The sequence below is a fragment of the Silurus meridionalis genome, chromosome 8 (assembly GCF_014805685.1).
Source record: "Silurus meridionalis isolate SWU-2019-XX chromosome 8, ASM1480568v1, whole genome shotgun sequence".
Lineage (NCBI taxonomy): Eukaryota > Metazoa > Chordata > Actinopteri > Siluriformes > Siluridae > Silurus > Silurus meridionalis.
The window spans coordinates 4209363-4217240 of NC_060891.1; positions in this window are offsets into that span (position 1 = coordinate 4209363).

Here is a 7878-nt window from a genome sequence, read left to right on the forward strand (position 1 = left end):
CTCACGTTTGTTTAAAGTCTGAGGTGAAAAAAAATGTCCCACGGTCTTTTTTCTTTTTTTTGGGGGGTGTGGTCATGTTTTATGTAGTGTAAACTGTACAGAGCTCTAAATGTCATGCTAAAACACTCAGGTGTTTGAGTTAAATATTAATATTCATATTTTTACAAATCTGCCCTTAACCACACTCATTGCACTCCGCTGGTTCTCTTCTTGTTGGAAAAAAATACGATATATTTTTTCCTTTTCAGCGAATGTTACAGCCATAGAGAGAAGAGTGTATATATTTCATTATTATAATTTTTTTACCCAACACCAAAACCAAGTATGGAGAAGAGAGAAAAATATGCAAAAGTCCTGAGGATTCTGTCATTTGCTTTGTGCCTTTATCATTCCAAGGGTGTGTGTGTGTGTGTGTGTGTGTGTGTGTGTGTGCGCTTGCGCTCCGTTTTCTTATTTTTTAAAATAATAGTTTACATAGAGGGCAAAAAAAGACCTGAGGATCGCAGGGCAGGAATGAAAGGGTAAATAATTTAAATGAATTCTAAATTCTTTCATTCTCTCCTATTTTTATTTTATTTTAATTTTTTTTTGTGTGTGTACCAGTTTTTTGTTGTTGTTGTTTTTGTTTATGAAAAAGATCCTTATTTAGGATTCTTGTATCGCATACAAGATATATTTAAAATATCGTGTCATTTTGTAAAGATTCAGGCCTGTTGATCTCTAATTTTATTCCCTTTTTTTTTTTTTTTCTTCATTTTTTTTTTACATTTTTTTTAATTGTTTGTATCTTTCCATTGTACGCTCCTGGAGAGTTACGTTTATTATTAGTGTCTTCATTATTATTATTATTTTTTAATAATTTGAACACAATTACCTTTGTGGTTTATTCATCTATCTATGCCAGTCATTTCATAAAGAATGAAAGAAATCCATCGTGTTTTTTGTTTGATATAATTCTGCAATTATAATAACGTACATATAGTGTAAATCATAATGCTTAAATGTGTCATTAAGGTGGATTTCAGGTTCATAACTGCTGTTCCTTACTCAGACCTCCATTCTCCTAAAGTGTGTTTTTTGTTCATGTTGCCAAAGATAGACAGGCTTAGAGAGTAGTCCTGGGCTTTACACACACATACACACTCTCACACACGCACTCATATAGACATACACACACTAATCAGTCCTTACAATCAACCAAGGGAGGCTTTTATTCAGTATCTTTGCTAAAGCAGTGTCTGTGGGTGTGGCTTAGTCCTCATTGTCTAAGGTGTGTGCGAGAGTGAGAGTGTATACACACATACATATACACACACAGGGCAGGGCCTCGGCTGTTCCTAATCTATTTTAACGTTGTTTTTTTTTTTTGTGCATGTTTAAGCCGAGCACATTGTGCATGTCACTAGAGATCTCTCTTCAGGCTGCCGACTCAACAGCAGATTATGTATTCCAAATTAAGTAATAAAACATGTTTGTAACATGATCTAACATCTAGTTTGGGGTTTTTTTATGTTTGTGTGTGTGGTTTTTTTACGCTTCTCACGATACCTGGACCCCTCACCCCCTTTCAGTCTTTTCTCCTGGTTCAGATGATTAACATGGTGCTTTAATTATGACACCTACTCCTCCAAAGTAACAATAACAGGCTAAACATGCTCAAGTCTGACTGACGTTATCGGAATTGTTTGGAACGATAGTAAAAGCCTACTTGCTTTGATTATTGCTGCTATTCCTCCTTTGTCCAATCTTCACCATATTTGGACTCCAGTTTGACTCCAGTCGAAATCAAAGGTTTCAAAAGGGTTTTTGTGCAACGTATGCTACAGTGCACCAGTGAATGAGCAGCTCATTAAGTCTGGGTGCTTGGCGTTGTGCTATGAGCTTTTATTTTAGATGGAATGAGCTGCTATTTGTGGTCGGGTTCCTGGCGGAGTTAAAGCTATTAAACCAGGATAGGTAAGTGTGCATTTGTGTTTTGAGAAGTTTTGAGCTTTTTCTTCACCATCAGCAACCAAAATCTTTTGGGGTTTTTGTATGTTTTTGAGTGTCTAGGATATAAAAAAAAGATCTTTAGTGGTTCCACAATCAGGACTCAGGAACACTCAGGAAAATAGCCATTTATATGATCTTGTAAAGGGTGAACGCTCAACAGGTTGTTGTTATTGGCTCAGTGGGTTAAAGTGGCTTTCTCAGGGTTCAAGTCCTGTTTCAAGTGATTGTAAACTGTCACTCTTTCTTAATAATATCGCTTTTAGTTGGTGAAAGTATTAAACCATGAAGGTAAAAGGGCTTCACCGTGGTCCAATAATGGCTGAGTGGGTTGAACCCCACACCCTGGTTCATTTCATGTACAAGTTTCCTATTAGAATTCCTTTCTTTATCAATACATTTTCTCTCTCAGTTGGTTTAGATTTAAAAATAAAAGATAAACCCTGCTTGTCTGCTCTGACAGCTCAGTGGGTTAAATATTGGTTGCTCACCAAGGAGCAGACGATTTGTGTCTGACAATTTTCAAGTTGTTCCTAAAACTCAAGATTTGTGGTTTAAGAATCAATTGAATTCATCTGGGAAAAAAAAAAAAAGGTTGATAAATATTTAATGTACGTAAAATGTAAAAACATTTCAAATCTATCCACAAACTCCCATAAGGCTCTCGCACTGATCTCACAATCAATACACCTAAATGTCTGCAGGTATACTACAAATACTACAAAGACAATTGGTCAGGGCTACAAAGCAGTAATGTTTATCATCTAAAAACCCTGGTGGCTCGTTGGCCTGACCGTATGCCTCAGTTCAAGGCCAGTGAGGAGCAGCAGGAACTGGAATCTGTAATTGTGTCATCCATCACCAGTAGAGGTACGGATAGAAGTGCAAAATGAATGATAAACACTTTAAAAAACACCTGTCTCTCATCTCAGATGGTTCAGTGGGTTAAACATTAATATGGCTCTGGTATGAAACACATTTTGTACCTGTCACAGGTATGAACCTCATTACAAGTCCTGGAAGGAGCATCAGGGTAGGATTGAAAATAATGAAAAAAGTGTTAAAATAAATCTGGCTTGTCTCAGGTTTGTGAAATAGTCACTGCTGACATGACACTTCACAATCGCATGTTTCTATAGAAAAAAAAAGTTGCCCCACAACCCTGCTTTTCTTCCCGATGTGACTATACAGTTTGGCTGTATCTTTCTTTATCAATAAAAATAACCCATAAAAATATGAGCTCCATCTGCCTGAATGGCTCAGTGAGAAAAGGCTTCTAGGCTTTTACACCTCATAGAGTTCCAGTCATAAGTTGCAATGAGAATGGTGAAAATTTTACTTTTAAATAAAACCAAAAAAACTAGACCCTTTTTATATTTATTTTAAAGCGTGTGTGTTTGTCTGGAACAGTGGCTCAGTGGGTCAAGGAAGGTATGCATTTGAGGGTCCTAATCATGTTTTTAATCCTGGCCAGGATATTGCAAGCATGTCTTGCTTTGTGTTTTCTTGATTACTAATTTCTCTCTCAGTACAAAACAACAGATCCAACAGATACAGAACAACAAAAAAATGAAAGCTTAGAAGCTGCTGCTTTAAGTCCAGCATGTCCTAACACTTGCGATGTACTCACACACTCATGCTGTGTGTTTCGTTATCAATAGAAATGAAAGCTGGCCCATTAAATCTTCTGCCCCCTTCAGCCTAAATGGCTCAGTGGATTAAGAGCTATACTTTTCGTTGAGTACTGGTTATGGTTCGAGTCCTGGCTCAGATGAGAGAAGTGATGCTTTAATGATGAAAAGAAAAAAAAAAAAAAAAAAAAAGCATGAGCAATTATCTGACCCACTGGTTCACTGGGTTGAGGCAGGTGCCTCTCTCAGCAAAAATGATTGTGGTTTAAATCCTGGCCCAGATGATCTAAGTACTTCTTGCTCTGTGTCTTTCTTTGACAATAATTTGTGTCTACGTGAGTATATAACGAACATACACCCCACAAAAATGGCACAAAGGAGCAGATCTAGGGGGCTTGTGGTAAAAACTTTACCTCTGAGCTAAGCGGTTGCTGGTTCAAATCCATTGGGGTGGTAAAAGCAAGGCAAAATGACAGTGGGGTTCACATGCATGGTGAGTTGCATGAGAAAGGTGTGTCCCAAGTGAAGGGGTTGTGGAGAGTGGGGCTTCAAAAACCTGTGAATGGGATGAGTATGAAGAGAGGGGCTAGCAACAAGCTGGTGCACAGAGAGAAAAAAAAAAGGCTAAAAAGAAGTAGAGAACAATGTTTTTGCAGTGTGTAGGCAAATAGATGGCTGGAAAGAGAACTGTTGAAGGTGTCCAAGGGCTTGACAGATTCCAGGTTGCATGATAAAAGTGGGGCTTAGCATTGCATATAGAAATTCGATGTGCAAAGCTAAGAACAAGTTGTTTTTTTCCCATTTGGCTAAACTCCATTTGGCATTTTTCCAGGTCCCACTCCTGTGACCCCTCGCACCATTCTGAACATTCCACGCAACTGTTTCTGGAACCTTCCGCACTCGTTTCCCAGAGACCTGGCTAGGATTTGAACTAGCAACCTCACCATTCAGAGCCTAACAAACTGAGCCACAGGATCTAATGCAAGCAGGAGGTTTTAAGGAACTATTAATTTTTCTATACTTAAAATAGGATACCAAATAAGACAGACTCAAACCAGGGATGTCAGAGACCATGATGCTCACCACTACCCCCTTGCAGGACTGCTAGCACACTAGCACTAGCACACTCAGATGAACGTGCAAATGTAAGAATCCATAGAAGAGATGGAATTTCTTTGAGGGAAATACTCCAAATGCAAGCATAAGGAGGTCAATATTTATATGTCTGTGATTGATTAGCAGCAATCATTGATATAATCAGAAATATTTATACAACACTCAAGCCTTGATCCAACAACCCACCTCTACAGGGACTACCACACTAATCACTACACCGCCGAGGTATTGAAAAGTCACATGTCATCTTCATTACTTAATTCCTGTGGCAAAAAAAAACTTCATTCATAGGTATGAAGAAGAAACCTTGATAGAAACCGGACTCAAAATGGAATGCAACCTTATTTGGGTGACACCAAGAGTGTGATTATAAATCATTAAAACATTACAAAACAGTCTTTTAATGTCGGTTGGAGATGTGGAACCAGGTGTTCCTGAGAAGCTCATAAATTAGGTATGTAGAACACCATCTCCTCCATGCCAGAAAATGTAAATATTCAATAATGGAGAAACAGCATTTGTAGAATTCTGAGTCTTGATTAAGAGGTTGTTTATCCTTAAAGTCCAATGTTTAAAATCTTTATGAATTGGGATCCAACTTTTCTACTCGAGGTTCAAATATATGAAATTTCAACCAGGAATTTCAACCTGAGCCACAGCATTAACAATACAAATTGGCAGCACCAAGAGCTCTCACCACTAACCTACTGAGACACTGGGATTTAGAGCCTTGACCCTCATCCAGTTTGTGCAGTCGGTAAAAAAGTGTTTGTGTTTGTGTGTGATCATCTATATCTCCATCTTACTTATCACAGCTTCTGCTCAGATCTCTGCATGTCTGGAGGACATATCTTCATGGATGACTGCTCATTAGCTAAAACTCAATCCCAGCTAAATTGATTAATCTCCGGGTCAGGATCTTACAGTATCTCTACACGGCTCTCTGATCTCCCCTTCAGCCACTGCTCGCAACCTTGAAGTAACTATGGACCATCAACTGTCCTTTTCCTCACACGTTGCTAATCGAGACTCTTTTCTATTCTAGCACCAAGGTGGTGGAATGACCTTCCCCTAAATGTCAAACTACGGGTGAAGACGTTCCTCTTTCTGATACACTAGAACCATCATTCAATTGCTCCAAATAGCGTTTGTGGAACCTAGTGAACCAGTGTTATTCATTGATACAGTCTTCAAAGCGCTTTTGTACGTTGATCTGGATAAGGGGCATCTGCTGAATACCATAAATGTAAACATATTATAAATGATTGTGGTTTGAGACTTGATTCAGGTTATGACTTTAATGTTGTATGTGAAAGACACATTTTACACTTTCAAAATATGTCTGAAAAACACATAAAATACAGTGAGGAAAATAAGTATTTGAACACCCTGCTATTTTGCAAGTTCTCCCAGTTAGAAATCATAGAGGGGTCATCGTAGGTGCATGTCCACTGTGAGAGACATAATCTAAAAAAAAAATATCCAGAAATCACAATATATGATTTTTAAACTATTTATTTGTATGATACAGCTGCAAATGGTTAGCCTGGTGGGTTAATGTCAGGGTCCCCATGAGGATGAGTTTGAGAGTTTGGTTCCTGGTCGAGCTGGTTGCTGTGTTGGTAAATAAAAATTCTGGACCTTGTCCATTTTGAAAACATTTCCTTTCTGTGTTGGATTAATTTCTTGATTTCCTGGTCTTTAATGAAAGATAACTCCACCAAAAAAAAAAAAAGCACTTCTGTGGTAGCTCAGTGGGTTAAGGCTTGTGCCTGAACATGGTCCTTAATATAGTCCACGCTGGTGATAAGGTTTCAAAGCCAGTCCTACATGCCTTCTTTCTTACTGCACTGGCATGAAACAAAGTATGAACCCTCCAAAAAGCACACATGCTTTTCAGCAGTGGTCGCTCAGTGGTTTAATTCTTGTACCTCATCTAAACATGCATCCCAGTCTGATCTCTTTCATGGTTCATCGGATTAAGGCTGGTGTCTCACTGATGGTAAGGATCAGGGTTTGAATCCTGCTAGTTGCGATGTCGGTTATGTTCCTGCTTCCTAAATCTGTCTTTAGCTTTATATTCTTGTGTTGATGGTTTAAAGATAGATAGACCTGCTCTAAACAAACTTCCTGGCCTGTCTTCTCTGATGGTCCAGTAGGTTAAATTAGGTGTTGTGCTTTTGGTGGGGTTCAGGGTTCGAGTCCTGCTTTCTGCCTGCCAGTCACGATCAGGATTCACTTCCTACATCTTTCTTTAGCGATATATTTTTGTTTTTAATGGGTTGAAAAGAAAGATAGACATGCTCTAAACAAGCTTCTTAGCCTGTCCTCACCGATGGTTCAATGGGTTAATGCTGGTGCCTCGCTAATGGTGTGAATCAGCGTTCAAATCCTGCATTGTCCCTGCTTGTCACGATATGGGTTTGCATCTTTAGCATTATATCCTTGTGTCGATGGTTTGAAAGAAAAGATAGACCTGCTCTAACAATTGGCACAGCCTGTCCTTCCTGATGGTTCAGAGGGTTAAGATTGGTGGTTTGCTGTTTGTGGGGTTCAGGGTTCAAATCCTGCTTTCTGTGTTTCTTTCTGGTCTGAATTTCTTGCTTTGAAGCATGAAACGAAGGATAAACCCCCCCAAAAAAAGAAGGTGAGTTGTGGGACTTGATGGCTTTGTGGTAAAAGCCTTGCCTCTGAGCTCAGAGGTTGCTGGTTCAAATCTGGCTTGCCCCCATACTGGGTAAGTTGTGTGGAAATTAGTGTGTGGTGAGCAATGGTCTGGGTGACTGTGAACAAAGGCTGTGAAGATCTGCTTGGTTACAGCCTCAGAAAATAAAGTGAGGGTGACAATTTTGCATTTTGGGCAGGGAGGAAAAGGGTATTAAATAAATTTCTCCCAGGAGCCTATGTTGAAACTTTTTGGGATGTTTTTGCTTCATAACCTCCTGTTTTCAGCTTCTCTGATGCCAGGGGGGCAGACGCCTGATTAATGCCCCCCTGGTTCAGGATACGCCCTCTGAAACCATCCACATCTGACCTTTCACGCAGCCATTTCTGAAACCTTCCACACTATGGTCAACGGAACCTTCCACACTCTTAACTTTGAGCCCTGGCCGGGGTTTGAACCAGCAACCTCTCAACCCAG